Raw genomic sequence first — 17107 nt, 5'->3', positions numbered from 1 at the left:
CCCCATGCTTCCTGATGAGAAGCAGGTGAACACGTAGTTTGTGCGTCATATTTGCAGTTTATTTAAAATCAAAGACAGGCAGGAGAATAGCAGGGATGCGTTGGCTAAGGGCCACTTATCCTGCCACCCCCCTGCATGCAAAGCGTCTGTTTGAGGCATTTGTGCCTCTCCAGGGACACATCCTCTGCACCCAGACTGTGGACAGAACTCTCTCTCTCCAGCTATCTCCTGCCCCTCAGTCCTGCAATTGTCTGTGAATGAAAAGGAGTTATTCTTGCTACTTCTTTTAAAACCCAGTTCCCAGAAAAGGCACTTCTATCTAAAAAAAATATATATATATATAATCTATGTTAACAGGAGCCTTCAGCAAGGCACCCACCTTTGTCTTCCTGCTTCATTGCCACCCACCCAAATCAGCAAGAGCAGTGGGTGGCATTTACAGAATATGTCCCTGCTGAGAAGCAAAAGCACTAGGAAGGTGGCCCCGCTACCAGAGTGGGAAATTCAGTGGTTTGAGAGCACTTGGCCTCAAATCGAAGTGGTTTATTTCTGGTAACTCAGCCACAGCAGCTTCCAGTAACGCTCATAAAGCTCCTTTCCGCTCGGGAGGCAGTGACTTCCAAGGGCCATCTCAGCTAGCACTTTAGTCTGGCTTCCCTCAAAGTGTGTTGGTGGTAGGCTGAAGTCAATGAGGGAGCTGAGGCTGCCCAAGATCCCATGTGGGGGACACTGGAGATTTCCTAACAGAACCCACAAGGCACTTTTACATCAAGAGTATTGACGAGCCAACCTCATGTGGTTTGGCCAGCATCCATGTGTTTGGAGAACAAGGGAGCAGGATGGCTTATGAAGACTGCCTGTTCCTGGCATTCCTCAGATCTGCCTTATCCAGTCAGGAACTCCCAAAGACCTGCTCTGGACAGGTTGCTCGCATCACCTCACTCCCATCAAGCCCAAGACAGGGCAGTCTTTGCTGGGAACAGCTGTGGCTTCTCCTTACATCTGCTCTAGACCTAATGATGTCTTGGAACTGCACTGTTCCATGGGGAAGCTGGGATGTTGTCTGAAAGACATCTCATAGGGAAGCTGCAGGAACAAAACAACAGCACATCAAAGCCCAGCCTTGCCCCGAGCTGTTGTACATCCAGATCCAAAGACTCCATGCAGTAAAAATGCCACCAGAGCTGCACCAAAGTGAAGTGAAGCTTCATTTTGGTAAAGGGAAGAAGTGGTCCAGCCAGCTACCACAAACTATTCTCTTGCCATGCCACACCCCATCACTGATTGCTAGCCTACTTGTTGACAAACAGAAACATGAGGTCTCATCTATCATGGTGTCCTGCCTCTCTGCCCCAGTGGAAAATAGTAGCAGGGTCACTGTCAGAGCATCAGCTTCAGCAAAGCATCACCTCTGCTCCCACAGTACCCCTTGCTCTGTATTAGGTTTCTCCTGATTGCATATGTCCAGCTACCCACCATTGCCACAGCCACACACTCAGCCCTGAGAACTTGACCGTGGTCAAAGCGTGCAGATCCTGGCTCCAGTGGCTAAACAGCACCACCTGGGGCACTTTATAAAGCAGTTGGCTAACACTGCTTCTCGGTCACTAGACATATTCCGTATATCCTGCACTTAATTGTTCAGCTGGTGTCAAGGGTTGCAGAATCACCCCTTTTATCTGCCTGGAGTGTGACCCCTTTGCATTTCAGTCTGTGCTTCATTCACCTGAGACTGAAAACTGAGACATATCAGAGCCTCTCTGGGTTTCCCTGCAACATTCATTCCACAATCTCAGCGTGCTTATTTCCTTTTCTAGCTACCAGCAAGCCCATGGTGCTCCCTTGCTTGAGAGCATGCACTTGCTCCAGCAAATTGCTCCCTGTCTTGCCTCCTGTCTTGTCATTCTGGGGCTCAGAGCTGGTCATGAGGCTCTGAATGGGAACACAGCACTGAGACGGGGAAGGATGGAGCAGCAAGGAAAGACAAAACCTCTGCCCATGGAAAGCACACGTGATGAGGACATGTAAGTTGGCCTCAGCAACATCCCACTGCGTCTGTGTCAACAGACACACACATGCAAACACACCAGCAATGCGCACACATACCCAGACACTGCTATCTAACACCAGCATGCTGGTTCCAGAGCCCAGCTCAAGGGATCTACCCTGAACCTCCAGGCTCTGCTTCCCATTTATCCCCTCTTACAGGGACTACCCAAAACACTTGTTGCCAGTCATCTTCCAACCCAAAAGGTAGCGTGGGAGCATCAAGGAGATTGATCCAGCAGATCCCATCTCCCACTCAGGTAGGCAAGTGCTGCCAGTTTACTGGGGCCAGCCAGGGGCTGTTGCTATCAAGGGAAGTGATCTCATTCCCTGCTAATGTGGAAATGATGGGGATCATCTGAGAGCCCATCCCCATCTCCACTGCTTCAGGCTGTGCTCTGGCCTTTTCTTGGGGCAGTCATTTTAATGACTGAGCATGTCTCTGAATTTCCCGCCAGGTTTCAGTCACAGGGATGGAGAGAGAGAGAGAAATACATGCAATAAAGGGGAAAGGGGAGTAAGACAAAAGCAGGAAGAGATATGCTATCATCAGAACATCAGCTTGGAAGAGAAGGGCCTGAGCAAATGAAGGCAAGCAAAGCAACATATGCTAGCATTCAATGGTCTTTCCCCCAGGCCAGCAGGGAGGTGAGGTGCTGCAGTGAGGGAAACACAGCCAAAGAGCAAAGGACCCCAATAGGGAAGGCAGAGGAAGAGAGAGAAGAGGTGAATAATGATGTAAGCATCTCCATCCTCCCCAGAGACTCCTAGTAACCAGGAGCATCTAGGAACCTTTACGCTCTAGACAAGCATATTAGTGAGGATTAACAGCCAGTAGAGAACAGGTGGCCAGGGCAACTTCAATGCAGTGCAGGCTTGCAAAGAGCCTGTTGATCAATAAAGTCCATAAACACAAGAGCCCTGTGGTGCCTCCAAGTACCACTGGCCCTCTCTCTGGGAAGACCACAACTGCAGCACCTGACCGTAATACATGACGTCTTCCAATCAAGGCATGTTTCCTTCCTGTCTGTGCCTCTGTCTCACCATTCTGCAAAGGGAAATACCAGCAGGACATGTTCTGTGTGCCCCAAAAGGGCACTGTGGCTGGGGGCATGCCTGTCCTTTTGGTTCCCTGGCTGTTGCTCACCCTAAACAAGGATCTCCTTTCTATCTGCCAGTGGCTCTGGGTGAGTCAGGCTGGCTGAGGCTCCTTGGTGAGGAACCAAAAGCCTCTTCTGCTCATGCCTCTCTACCTCTCTGATCCACTCACACCACTGCTTCCACCCCACTCAGTTTGGACTCTGGACAAATGAACCTTGAACTTGTCCTGTCCTCCTGCAATGACTGAATTCCCCCAAGGATATACTGGAAGTGTCTCCCCAAATCAGCTATGTTTGTCACTGTGTTTTTTTGCCAAGGCAGGACTCAAGCGCAACCCAGCCTGAGCTTCTACAATCTACCTGCCTTCTCTGTGGAACCCCACATGCTGTCCTTCAGCAGCCCCAGCACATAAAGGAGAGCAGGAAAAGCTTTTTCGTTTCTGAAGAGAGGAAAAAAATGGAGAAGGTGGTAAAAAGAGAAGACCTGATGGTACCTGCAGTGTCATCTCTCTATGCAGACTTTGGTTCCTTCTGTCCTCAGTTCTGCAAACAGCACCAGAAACTACGCATTGATACGAATGCCAATGTTTTAATTGTTGTTACTATTAACATAGTTAATATTGATAAACAGTACTTTCTAAGGACTGGAGAAAAAGCCCTACAGAAGAACCAGAGGAGAACGAAGTCAAGGAGATGAACGTGGGTGGATACCCCATACCTGCACTCCCCACACCACACTCAGCCCCTACACCACTGCTCCCCACCATGTTGTGGCCCATCTGGTATCTCCCAAAGAGCACTGTGGCATCAGGACAGAGTCAGTGCCCTGGGCTTCCTCTCACCCCACTGTGTCTTTCTTTGCAGCAGCACTGAGCTGGCCTGGAAACCACTATGAGTGGCCAACGAGAGGAAATTATTGCCAAGGCCGCTTCACCATGAAGTTTCAGAATCTAATCAGGGAACTTTATTAAAAAGTAATAATGGTGACAAAAAGAGAGAAAAGGAAGCTGCCTTGGAAGCCGTTCAACTGCAAGCACAGGAGCACAAGAGGCTCTTTCAAATGCAAACACAACAGAACCTCCTCAGGGCCAAGCGCAGCTCAGGGCTGCAGGTTGCAGTTACCAGCTGCACCAAGGTCCAGCGCCAGATTGCTTCTGATCAAAACCAGCCCCTCGCCACTTTTTGCCAGGATCAGCAAGGAATGAATGAAGGTGTTTCACAGAAGCTGGTGGTGTCTCTTCCTCTCTGCAGCCGGGGATTCCCCAGTGGCATGCCTGAGGCTTACCCAGGTCCTGCACCGTGGGCAGCCAGAGCTCTTCCAGCACCTGGTGATGTGGCAGGACCAAGATAATCTCAAAAGCCTCTTTTTTCGTTTGTTTTCTTAACAAGTGTTTACAAATAAAGCATCGCTCAGAGGCTCAGAGTGCACAGCTGGGGCTCCCCTTGATATCACAGCAATCAGATGGGGCAGGGTCTGATGTCCTCAGAGGTACTTGCACTTTGTAACTGTATCGCCTAAACTTTCCCTCCCCAGTACTCCCTTTACCACTGCCAGGAAGGGTGAGGAGATGGGAAAGTCCCATGGATTTCCCTCTAGACTATTCCCCAGTCAGGGAGCTGGGGCATGACTGAAACCCATGTAAGCAGGGAGCAGCCAGCCCCTTCCGGGGGATAAGGTCCCATGGACTCAGAAATGCTGCCAGTCCAGCCTCTTCATCTGTGTGGTGCCTCTTCTCTCCACAGCTGTCCTGCTTCACCGCTGGATATCACAGCTCTCCTGCCTTAGTTACTACTCTTCACCTATCTGTGACTTGGGCTGCTGTCTGGCATCTTTCTGCTCAGGTGAGCTTGCTCAACTTGAGGGAAGGGCTCCACTGATTTATCCTTCCCACTCTGGCAGGTGTCCCCCAGGTCACAGGGGAAGGAGTGCTCCAGCACATCCCTCAAGTCTCTTCATAACGCAGTCCTTCATCCTCCAGACGCTCAGAGTTTGCATCTCCCACAGGAGATGTGTTATTTCAGCAAAGCATGATGTGATGCTCCATTTTGCATCACACCTGGAGTACACCACCCCACAGTGAAATCCTGCAGGCAGAAAACGTCAATTCAGTATGCCTCTGTTTAGAGACGGTACCTTTAGCATCAGTCCTCGGCACAGTCCTGTCCTCATGTGGATTCACCCTGCCCGTTCCCTCACTAGCAGCTCATGGACAAAATGGTCATTTCATGCAGGTGAAGACCCTGTGGCAAAAGAGCAGCTTTAGGCAGGATGATGTGCTGCTCCAGGAATGAGGGAGGCCCAGGTAAGGGAAAGGAGCTGAGAGGGAAGCTCAGAGTCAGAAGAGGCAAAGCCACCACAGGGAGAAGTGCTACCAGAGAAAGGAACGCTGCCATGGGCTATGGGAGGTTGGGGCCTCCGTTGCACAGTCTGACACACCTCAGAGCATGGCTGCAGTTGGGCCGTCGTCATTGGGTTTGGCTGGGACATTCCAGATAAGGTGATGCTGTGGTTACTGGAGCTGGAAACCACTTTCCTCTGTCCAGTTATTACATGTTGCCCTATGCATTGATCCTGCTCATCCAGCAGAGAGCTCACCAGCAGCAGCGCCAGACAAGGAGCCAGGAGTCAACAGCACCATTCAGAGAAGTGCTCCTGTGCCTGACTGGAATTGGGTTCATCAGCCTGAGTCACTCCTGAGGCAAACAGCCCTCACCCTACCTCCCTGCAAACACAGACAGTGCTGAGGCAGAGTGCAGCAACTCATCACTTCGGGTGCCTCACACGCACTTGTCTGCAAATAGAAGAAAGAGACAAGGAAATGATCAGATTAAAGAAACCACAAAGCCTGTCTCTGCAACTCCCCATCCCCACTACCTCTGGACGGGATCGATAGGAAACCAAACATCCTGTACACACGCAGCATACCGTGCAGCAGGGACGTGAGATTATCGCCCACTTCCTCTGTGAGCATGCCTGCTGCTCCCAGTGCTCAGTCCCAGTCCCAGTTTCACGTAATGAGAGGTGGAAACAAACTGCCAGCTCATGCCGACTTCTTCGCACCCCAGGAGGCCTCTGGAGAGCAGCTCCCCACCCCCTTCCTCTCCTCGTGGCACAGTGAAAGCAGCTGGAAGTGCTGCTCCTCTGCCCCGGGGAGAAAGGAAACCTGCATCCCACACCACTGCAAACCCAGGTGCCTTCCCAGGAGTTTGTTCCCCTTCAGGCAGCACCCACCAGGCTCAGCTCCCAGCACCTTACCACTGTGGCAAGGAATTGCTCCAGTGTCTGGGCTCATCCTTCTCCCCGGCCCCAGGGGTGTCCTAGAGAAGCTCATCGAGTTACACCAAAAGGAGAGGGCGTAGGCATTTAGGGATTTAAGAGGCACTGAAAGCCACAAACACCTCAGCTGAGGGAAACTGGCACCTAGTCCCTTCTTCATGTCTTGACCACTATCTATGAGGTTTTCCTTTGCAGTCTCTGTTTTTCTTTGGGCCAACCCCAGCATGAGTCCATTGCTACTTCTGTTATTTCCACCGTGTGGTCCATTACACAGCTGGATGTCTTGGACATAAAAAGCAGTTCTCGTGGCTAAATTGAGTGTATTGCTGCATGGTTCATCAGGGCTGGGAGTTTTCATCTTGAAGGAGAAGTGGAGTGACAGAGGTCACTGCACTGCCTCTGCTAGGTTAAACGTGAATTTCTCTGAGGCTCTCCTGGAAAATCAGTCATCTGGGAGCTGTGAAGTGCCCCCAGGGAGACATAGGTAAGGCAGAAGAAGGCTGAGAGGGGAGCAGAGAGTTCACCCACCAATCTGGAGTGCATCTCAAGCACTGATATTGAATAAACCCCATGAACAAGTTCTCCATTTGCCCAAGGACACCCTCCCGAGGGAAAGCACATGCATAACTAAGTCCTGAAGGAGATGCTGCACCAAAAGTCACAAGCCAATCCTTTGCCTTAACCTGCAGGCAGAGGAGATATTTACACCTCGACTGAAAGCCCACCAGGATTCTCCTTTCCTCTGCATCCTACTCTGCCTGGCAGAAGGGGCCAAGGTAGGGAGGCTGAAGTGGCTGCCACAGCCCCTCAGGCTCTTTGTGCCCCTCCACCCTGCTCCCAGGCTTCAGGAGATCATTATCAGCCACAGGTGACCCCCGGATTATCTCTCACCACCCGCCAGGCTCCTGACATCGCACATCCATTACAAGCTTCCTCACTCCTCAGAGGCAACCTATCTTTCCGGACCCCCCTGCAAGTTTGTCAGGGATGCTGGGACACAGAAGGGGTGGTGGGAGACCTAACCAATAGCCCATGACATGCTAATCCTGGGATTAGCCAGGGTTCAGAGGTTAATTACAAAGGTGTGGAGAGGAAGAGGGAGAGAACAGGGACCACGGGAAGACCCAAAATAACTCCTCTTCCTAAGCATCAAGATGGAACCCGGGCGGATTGCAGTTTCTGAAAGACACTGTGAAGGAGGCAATACTCTGGGAAGACATTATCTCCCTCCTGGAGTCAGAAGGGCTGGTCCTCCCCAGTTCCTGACCCATCTCCAAGCCAGAGTGTCTCCTATACCCCAGCTGATAAAACTAGCATGGTCTCCCTCACAGGGGATGAGGAAACTAAACCCGTTGGAGAATGTGCACAGCTCTAATACAACCCAGGCTGTGCAGGAACATAAAATGGGGACACGCAGGGCAGATATTTCATGGGGACACAGCAGGATTTACAAATCTTCCCCCCCAGACTGATTTCTCAGACATCTCTCTGGCAGAGAGAGGCATCACGCAGGGAGATCTGAATGGGCTCCCAAGTGGGAAGCAGCATAAACGCTTCAACCTCAATTCATTATCAGAAAACATCACTAATTTATTCCAGCACAACCCTACTAAGTGTGGTTTTCTGGCTTCCAGGCCATAAAGTATCTCTGCAGGACACTGCTATTGGATTAAGTAGCTTTACCCACCTGTGGAGAGCTGCCTGGGTGCCCAAGCATGGCAGAGTCAGCCCCGTGCCACCTGCTGAGCCCTGCTGATCTCAAGGGGAAGAGAGGGAGAGCAGAGGGTCCCTCCCCAGGGTCTCCAAGCAGCAGCTTCTGGGGAGTCAGTGCTATCGGCCCACCAACAGGTTCCTGGCATGCCCCTCGCCCACCGCATCACTGCAGCATCCCCAGGGCTTTCCTCAGGGATGTCATTAGTCAGAAACTGCAGCATATGACTGCACATCTGGAAGGAATTAGATGACAAGAGCCTCTGCCAGCTGTCTTCATTTAGGTTTGTTCATACTTGGAAGCGCTCTGCAGCCTGATCTGTAAAATAAAAAGTTGCACTGATTGACGCGAGCCAAGGGTTTCCTCTGAGGCACTCCCTGCCCCCCTCGCCTCTGCCCAAGATGACATTAGTACTTATTACATAGTGGAGGCTGGCTGCACACTATGGAGGAGGTTGTGTAAGAATAATTATGGCACAGAAGTTAACTATTGCCTTTCTTCATGTCAGAGCATGGCCAGTTCCAGCATGGACAGGGAGCCCATGGAAATGCCAATCCCAGATGACACTAAGACAGACCCAATGATACCACCAAGCATCACCACCTAAGCGGCATCCAGTGGGTCTTTGGTGCAACCCTGCTTAGAAGCCACTTCCTGTCCCTCGGCACTTCACCCAGTGCTGAGTGCTGCAGTATGGGGCATCCCATGGGCTGTCGGGCAGTTGGTTTCTTCCCTATCCTCATTTCTGTACATTGGGTTTCCCAGGCCCCAGTGATCCCTGAGCTCACATGCTTTGTTCTGCTGGCAGAGGGAGAGGGTGGAGAGCCCCCTGCTTCAGTAGCTGGGAGCCTGGCCTTCCTCCAGCCCTTTGCACAGAAGTCCGCATGCCAGACTGGGGCAGCTGGGCAGGTTGTGCTGCCTCCACTCTAAGGAAGGGAAGACATTGGTGGTGTGGGGCACACAGGGCATAGGGTAACACAGCAGTGAGCATGCTCACAGTGGTGTATTAGTGGGGTTGTGCACCATGCCACCACCACAGTTCAGGCATTTCTCACCTGTGAGATCAGCCTAAATCTCCCAGATACCTGCAAGACCACCAAGCTCAGGAAGGGTTGCAGAGCTCACTAGAGAAGCAGATGAGAAGCTCAGGAACCTCCCCTTTTCACTCCACACAACAGTTTCCCATCTTAAGATGTTTCTGCAGGCTTGCCTCTGGGTGCATCAGAGATTAACAAGGTCTAGGGTCAACCAAAGGAGGCCATCAGGAAAGCAGCATCTAAGCTTCACTGAATCTTCACGGATTTGTCAAAAGACTTTGGATCAGCTGTTCCCAATCTGATAAACCAAGTCCCACACACGAAGCCAGGGGCTGCTGGGAAAACAGCTGATCTGTTTTAGGATCTCCCAGGGTTGGATCCTTCCCACAAAGGATGAAAAAGAACAGGAGCAGCCAACCCCTGACATTGAGTCCTTCCCAAGACATGGGAGGCTGCTATGCAGGAAAGTGGGGAGGACACTGGGGAGGTGTGATGTTGCGAGAGTATGTACTCTTGCAAGAGTGCCATGAATTCACGCAGCCATGTACAGCCTCCCTCAGCTTCCATAGGGAACATGAAACCTGCCCAAAAGCAGCACTAGGGCTCGCAACAGAGCCGGGGTGATTGTCTCGGCTGTGTGACACATGATCTCCCAACGAGGCTGCCATTGCTGGGCCTCAGCCAAGGGGTTGTATTCCTAAGGGCATGGCTTGAATTAATGTATTTTCTTTCCCATTTTGTTTAAAATTGAGGTTGAGCTGCTTCTAAACAGATGTGTTGGAGTAGCCAAAATATTTGCCTTTTTGCAGGCTGCTTGTTTGGCATCCATGCCTGGCTGATGCTAAAATATTCTGTCCTCCCAAGGGCAGTGAGTGAGAAGCAGCTCAGGGGGTGCAGTAGGCGTCCTCCACTCAAATGCCCAGAGCATCACAGTCAGACAGGTCCCTGCTGCCACTATGTCTCATCTGCAACCCTGGCATCTCCCACGAAAGCACAGGAAATGTAAAAGGAGTTTCTCTCCTGGGAAATGCAGGGAAAGAGGGCCCAGCACTGGAAGGAGTGGGCAGGAGGCTGGGGAAGGAGCATCCACGGTGAGGACAGGGCAGCAAGCAAAGTCCTCATGCCCTCACTTTGCTAATCCTGCAGCCCACACCAAGAGCAACCAGACGAGAAAACCCCCACCAAAGGGGTTGCAGTGGCCCGTGTCAGGGTGTTACAGCCCCACACAGCCCCAGTAACCCAAGGTATTTTCACACACCCACTCAGCAGGGTAACAGTGTCAGGGCTTGTCCACCCTGTGGAGGGAGATGGCTTTTGAGACACCCTGAACTTCAGGAAAAAGTAAAGATACACCTGAGCAAAAGACACCTCACCGGGGGGAGCAGCAAGTCCAGTGCCTTCTGTCCCCGTGCTCACTGCAGGGACGGAACCCACAAAACACAGCAAAGTTCCTCAGGGAACTTCCACCCACTCAGGGACATTCTCAGCCCCGAGCTGTCCAGAAATGTGTGTTTGGAGACAATTTCCAGCTGCCTGCAAGGAGGCTTCTCCGCACGCAAACCCGTGCGCTGGGTGCTGGGAAATCCCCCCTGCTCGAAGCCAGGACCCCGTGATTCAGAGGTGGGTGGCCGGAGGGACAGTTTCCGTGCGAGCGCTGGTGAAGGCGTGCGGGAGCACCGCTCGCTGTGCTGTGTGCCTCGGGAATGAGCCGACCGAGCACCGTGCAGACACTCTGTGACTCAGAGCAGCTTCGCCAGCCCGGCGTCAGGCTTCGGCTGCAGCTGGGGAATGCGCCGGCATCACAGACGCGGGGGAAACCTCTGCCTGTCTCGTCCTTTCCTTAAGACACGTAAGGAATAGCATCGTGCAGTTTCCTCCTCCTTCCTCCCCGTGCAGACACAGACCCCTTCACGCTGGCAGAAAACCGCGGTCGGTTTTTGAGTTGGGAAATAGGGCTGTCTCCGCAGATTTCAGCCTCCCAGCATGATTTAGCCACCTGCAGGGTTAAATGCAGCCCCCTGCCCTCACAAGTGCTTTCACCAAAGCTCCCAGAGCCTGACACACCATCTTGACTCTGCAATAAGCTAATAACCAGTGAAGAGAGCATGAAACCAACCGCTCTGACCCAGCAGCCCGATTCACTCCTACCCAGTCACACACCTGGACACTCATCCATGATGCAGACAACCGTTTACGCCAAGGCTCTCAGGCTAGAAACAATCCTAGCACATCCCCTGGCTCTGAGCCTGACACACCATGGTGGGAGGAAGACATTTCAGCATTGCAAGCTTATGCCCCCTTTTGCTAAGGAATAACCGGGGGGGGGGGGGGGGGGGCAGGGGGAATGATGCTATCAGTTCACCTCAATCCGTGCCTCCTTCCACATTTTTTTTCCTCTCTCACATTTCTGAGGCTCCTCTTCTCTCACTTATCACTCACTGGGTCCAGATGCTCAGGATAGACCTGGGTATCAGTGGACAAAACACACCAGTCAGGTCAGTCCCTGGATCCCACAGAGGATGGATCTCACTCGGGGGCTTATTCTTGCTGGTGGTTTATACAGCCAGCAAAACCTCAGACCTGTGACCACAGCCCCACAAGATGAAGTCCTTCCTCACAATCCTGAGGAAGAGAGAAATTTTACACTGGCCACTTCACATATTGTTTCAGACTACAGTAAAATTCACCTTTGAGACAGCAACCCACTGGTCAGCAACTTAAGCAGCGTGGCAAATCATAGAAAGCCCTTACACAGAAGGGTCAGGAGCTGACCTGGAAAGATGTTTCTTGCTATGCTCTCACATAAGGTTTTTGAGTTTGAGTGCCAACTCTTCGGACTCTCTCCTACACTGTTTTGTCTTCCACCATTTCTCTGAAAGAATCTTAGCTGGTCTTGTCCTCCAGCAGCAGATCTGAGCAGACCAGATACCCCAGTGCTTCACCTCAGAGACAAGTCAGTTAGTTTCAACAGCAGTTTAGATGCCAAACTGCCCTGTGGGTCTGCCTTGCAGTGCTTTCCAGCTGGAGGTCTTCCCTAGACCTTATACTGAAGCGCTCAGCTGCACTGGAGTTTCATGCAGCTCACATAGACTCAGCATCCCCATCCCTGGAAGTGTCAAAGGCCAGGTTGGATGAAGCTCTGAGCAAGTTGTCCCTGCCCATGGCAGTGGGGTTGGAACTAGATGATCTTTAAGGTCTCTTCCAACCTGAACCATTCCATGAATCTATCATTCTATTATTCTATGACCTGCTTTTGGCAATGGATGGATCTAAACAGTGAGAGACAAGAATCAGTGGCAAGGAAAAAGCAGCATCTGGTAGGACATGCTGGTTGAAGACAAACAATTGGCACCTGTGATCAAGCTGGTCAGAGGTGCAGAGCCAGAGGGTTACCATGGTCCATCTCAAAGGGACACAGAGAAGCACTAAACTACTCGTTGCTCCAACTGCACGGCAGCTCAGTGCCATCAAGGGTTTGTCAGGATGTCCACCTGGCTCCCTCCCCTTTCACTGAACTCTTGCCTTGTCTCCTCTGCCTGTGAAAGGCCAAGGGAAGAGAACAGTGATGCAGCAGCCTCAGTCACAGTACTTACTATACCTCAGCAACACCCTGCAGCCTCCTAACTACTCTGTGTAAATGCCGCGGGCTACAGAATGGGTTTCCACCAGTTGATTATGACAGGAATCCATTCCTTCACCAGGTAGAGGCTCTGCCTCTCCAGTCCTTCCAGTCCAACAAGACAGGAGATCAGACCATCTTCCCCTTGCTGTAGCGCTCTTAAGGCCTTAAGTTGCAAGTGCAAAGGGGTGACATGTAAAGGTTTAAAGAACGCTCCTGCTGATCCCATGGCTGGGTCAGCACTGATTCCTTTGACAGATAGGCCTTTGAAGAAAAGGCCATGGAGCCCAGGAATATCCAGTTTCTTGCCTCTCTCCAGAGCCCACTAGCAAAGACATGGGCATGTTATGCGTGTGCCCGACGGCAACACATCTGTGACCCAGCCATGCACAGCTAGCAGCACTGGCAGCATCCAGAGCCTCCCAGGGGGAGAGGAATTGTCAGCCCAGGTGTTCTGTATGTGCTATTCTTCCAGCTCTGAGGGAGGAGCCAGTGCCCCCTCCCAGCCTTTGAGACAGGAGCTGGCTGGTCCTCTGTGGATTCCCCTCAGCAGGACTTTGTGTCCAGATGCCACCACATAGGATACTATCCAGTGAGAAGGGAGGATGGTGGCGAGGCATTGCCTTTTTCCTGATCACCAACTCACTATCTCATCATGGTGCCCCAGACAGATCAACTCCAATGAGTGCTTCCTCCCAAACATCCACCAGGATGAATTCCTTCCCTCTTAGCAGAAATGTCTCATGATAAAACAGGATTTCCCTTGTTTCCTCAATACCTATGATTTAGAATTTTAATTGCCCAACACTTGTCTGACAGGCTTGAAGAAAGGGGTAGGTCAAGATGGTGTTCTCAGAACTTGATGAGCATCATCCCAAAACAGCCTTGAGTATGTCATAAAGGTCTCCCCTGAGTCATTCCCTGTTGAACTGAATGCAGTCATACAGTAAACATCCCAGTCTTCAAGCTGGAAACGTCTGATACCGACTGTCCCAACTGGCTGCTCACGTACAATACTCATGTATTACTAGAGAGTACTTACATCTCTATTGGAGCATCAGAGTGGGCTGTATTTTTCCAGTCTGTTGTGACTCAGTGTTGAGCAAGTGGGGACGTGTGGACTATGTCCGGTGATGGTGTACCATGCTTACACACATCTGGGAGAGTAATTAGATACATGGCCACACTCTAACCTCAGCCTTCCTCTGTGGTCTCACACTCAACCTGGAAGCCAGAGATCCAGGGCAGAGTCTGGCCTCACTGACCCCACTTGGAGGAGAGCTCTGGTTTGAGGACATTGCTGGGGCAAAAGATACTCTGATGTTCACTTCAGCCCTTGCCAGCCAGTGCCTTACAGGCAGGGCGAATGGTGGGGAGATGATGAGAGGGGGAAGGATTCTGGTAAGGCTCTCAATTCCCCAGGCCCAGCACCACACTCTGTGGAGTGTGTCCCCAGGGTGCACCATTCCCAGCCCTGACTGCCCCATCACTCCCCCTCGACCCTCAGCTCAGTGGCATGTCAGGCAGGGTGTCTTCCAGCATGTGCAGCCAGTGGGAAGCACAGGCATGCTCAGCTACAGGAAACGAGGCCTCATTCCTCAGGAGTCCCATGCTGGACAGGCAGAGATGATAACCACAAAAATTTGTTCTTTATTTGTAAAAGATCTATTCCCTTTGTTTTACCGTTCCATACCCCCCATCTCTCTCTTCTCACCTCTGACAGCTCTCCTATACTCCCAAGGAGGAGGCAATGATAACAGCAGAGTTGGATAAGATCACCTCTCTGAAGCCCAGAAAGGCTTTGGTATGTTTCCTAAGAGCTGTCTCAGGGTAGCCACAGTCCAGGCTCAGGCAGGCTGACACACTGGGGAGGTTTTCCACTGCCCAGAGCTCCACTGGGGAGGATGGGGATTCTCCAGACTGGGCAAGATGTGAGCAATCGCCACCTTGGGCCTCTGCAGATGAATTCCAAGGGTGAGATGGGGTGCAGCTGTTAAGAAGCTGGGACGGGGCAACCACCCAGCTTGGCAGCAGAGTCCTCCCAGATGAAGAACAGCTGTAATTTAAAAAATGCAAAGTTTCCCCATATTTCCCTAACAGTGCATTTTGTACTTCACCTCAGTTATCGTCAGACCTTGGGGAGCACACAAGGCGCAGGACAAACTCAGGCAGCAGCAGGGCAAACCCACACACCCTCTAGCAGGGTCAGCATCACCCACCAGTTCACACCAGTGAATGATCCTCCCCGGGGGCCAAAACGCCACTGTTTTTCTGCAGAGAGGGCTGCTGCAGGACCATGAGATAGATGCTGTTTCCTCTCCAGTTTTGCCAACGGGAAGGTCAGACAAACCCAAATCTGTTAACAGCCCATATTAATTTTGAAAAATCCTTTTATCAGTATAATGAATCCTTCCTAACAACATATATTGAGGATATCTGTGCTCCCATACTCTGCATCAAAGCTAAGACCTCTTGGCAAAAGCAGTCTGGGCTGGCAAAACCTGCCCTGGCTATTATGGCCTGGTGCAGCCACAGACCTTTGGTTTCACACAGTTGTTTTTTAGTGGCTCTTTAACACACAAAACATGAAAGCGGAGAGCTGCTCAACCTCTGCTCTCCACAGAGGAAGCAGGAGTGAGTGTTTGCAGGCTGCTTTTAGAGAAGTGGAGCCCAGCCCAGCCCAGCCCTCAGCCCTCCCCTTCACCCCTCGCCAGGGAAAGGGTTCACTGGCCCCAGCTGTTTCTCCACCCCAGCTTCCTCGCCAGATGTTGGTCATTAACAGGGACCAGTGTGAAGCAGGGCTGGCCGCTGGGAGCAGCCTCCATATGCTGTTAGTGGTACGTGTGTGTGAGCAAGAGCACACGTGTGCAAGCCAGCATATGTGTTTGCAAGCGTGTCTCAAGGGCTGCAGTAACCACTCCTTTGGCCCGCTGCCAGGAGCGAGACATCTTTCTCGCACACGCACGCTCTTGGCTTTTTGCTCACCCTTGCCCCCTCACTGTTTTGTAAAGCCCCAGACCCATCTGACTCAACAGCTGAACTATCCAGAGGCCCGGAGTTGGAGATGTCCCTCCTCCTCAGCCGTGTTCACGTCCAGCACTTTCCCAGTGCACAGAGGTACCAGCTTCTGACACCATTTCTGTCATCCCCGTTTGGCTCACTTGTTCTTGTCAGCCCAGCCCAGCCCACACACACAAAAAGCCCAGCTTTCTGATTCATCCTCCATGGGTTCTGAGGAAAATGAATCTTCAGCTTTTGTTTTCTGAGGAAGGAGTGGGAACTGTTTACTCAGCAAGGCGATTAAGTCATTTTTTTTCTCCTTTTCACTGATAACAGAAAACCATTTCAAAGGAAAGGAGTGAGTTCAGATCTGGCCTCAGACAAAAGTTGAATGAACCTAGACCGGAATCAAAGGCAAACAAAGCTTATGGGTGGCTTGTCCATAATACTGATAAGTCCTGACCCAAGTTCTCTGCTGCCACAATCAGAAAGAGACTCTCCATTATGGATAGAGCTACAGTCTATGAATCCCGGCTCCTTGTTCCCTTTCCTGGCCACCTAACCTCAACCCCTCCCACTGCTACAACATGATTTCAGCAGTCCTGCTTCTCAGGAACCTGCTTCATGCATTAGGTCAATTCATCTCCTAGAGCTGGAAGGGGAGCTCTGGAGTCCTGCTCTGGTTATTTGGCATCAGTATTTGGAAGAGCTTTTGTTCCACTCACTTAACCCAGCGGGGGCTGTGGAGGCACCTAGGGATAAAGCAAAAAGTGTGGCTGACTTCATCCATACACGTTGCCCCTTCAAAACATAGACACAGTGTCCTCAGGTCATGCCCAGCTCAATGCCATGCGGATCTGGCATCAGGTACATCTCAGAAGGATTGAGGAAGTCTTTGACCCAAACTGAACCTACAGTAACATTGTGTCTAATGTAAGGTTTTTTTCTCCTCAAAGCTTTGTCTGATCTTAAAGTCTTCACCATTTGACATTTACTCATTGCAGCAGATGCAGCCAGAGTGCACCAGACACTGGGCGGCTGCTTAGGAAGATGAGCAGAGGCTTGTTGCCTTTCTTGCTGCAGGACCCAGAGCAACCACTGCTGTTCAGTCATAAGGAGCAGCACCTGGGAGATGGCTGGTAGTGCCCAGTACCTGATAGATTTAGCATTTCCAAAATTTTCTTGTCCACAATGGGTCAGTGGTTCTAGGGGTGGCCCCAGCTCCCACATAGGCCTCTTCGTTCAGCAAAAAAAATCAGCAGAGGTTGCAGAGCCGTGGAGAATGTATTTACAAAAACCTGTGTTGCTAAGCAGACA

The 17107-nt window shown here is 51.4% G+C and overlaps 1 long non-coding RNA gene across 1 annotated transcript; it reads right to left on the bottom strand.

Annotated features, from left to right (window-relative positions):
• Positions 1-3719: 3719 nt before the first annotated feature.
• On the bottom strand, positions 3720-12109 carry LOC120324859. Its single transcript, XR_005566527.1, has 4 exons — positions 11944-12109; positions 11534-11634; positions 8111-8452; positions 3720-5938 (listed from the first exon to the last, which is right to left on the bottom strand). It is a non-coding gene; the product is annotated as an uncharacterized LOC120324859 (long non-coding RNA).
• Positions 12110-17107: the final 4998 nt, after the last annotated feature.

Source organism: Pipra filicauda, unplaced genomic scaffold, assembly GCF_003945595.2.
Source record: "Pipra filicauda isolate LSUMZ 115617 unplaced genomic scaffold, ASM394559v2 scaffold72_size3293161_pilon, whole genome shotgun sequence".
In the NCBI taxonomy this organism is placed as follows: domain Eukaryota; kingdom Metazoa; phylum Chordata; class Aves; order Passeriformes; family Pipridae; genus Pipra; species Pipra filicauda.
Note: the sequence above shows the minus strand (reverse complement) of the source record. Positions and strands in the feature narration are given on the sequence as shown.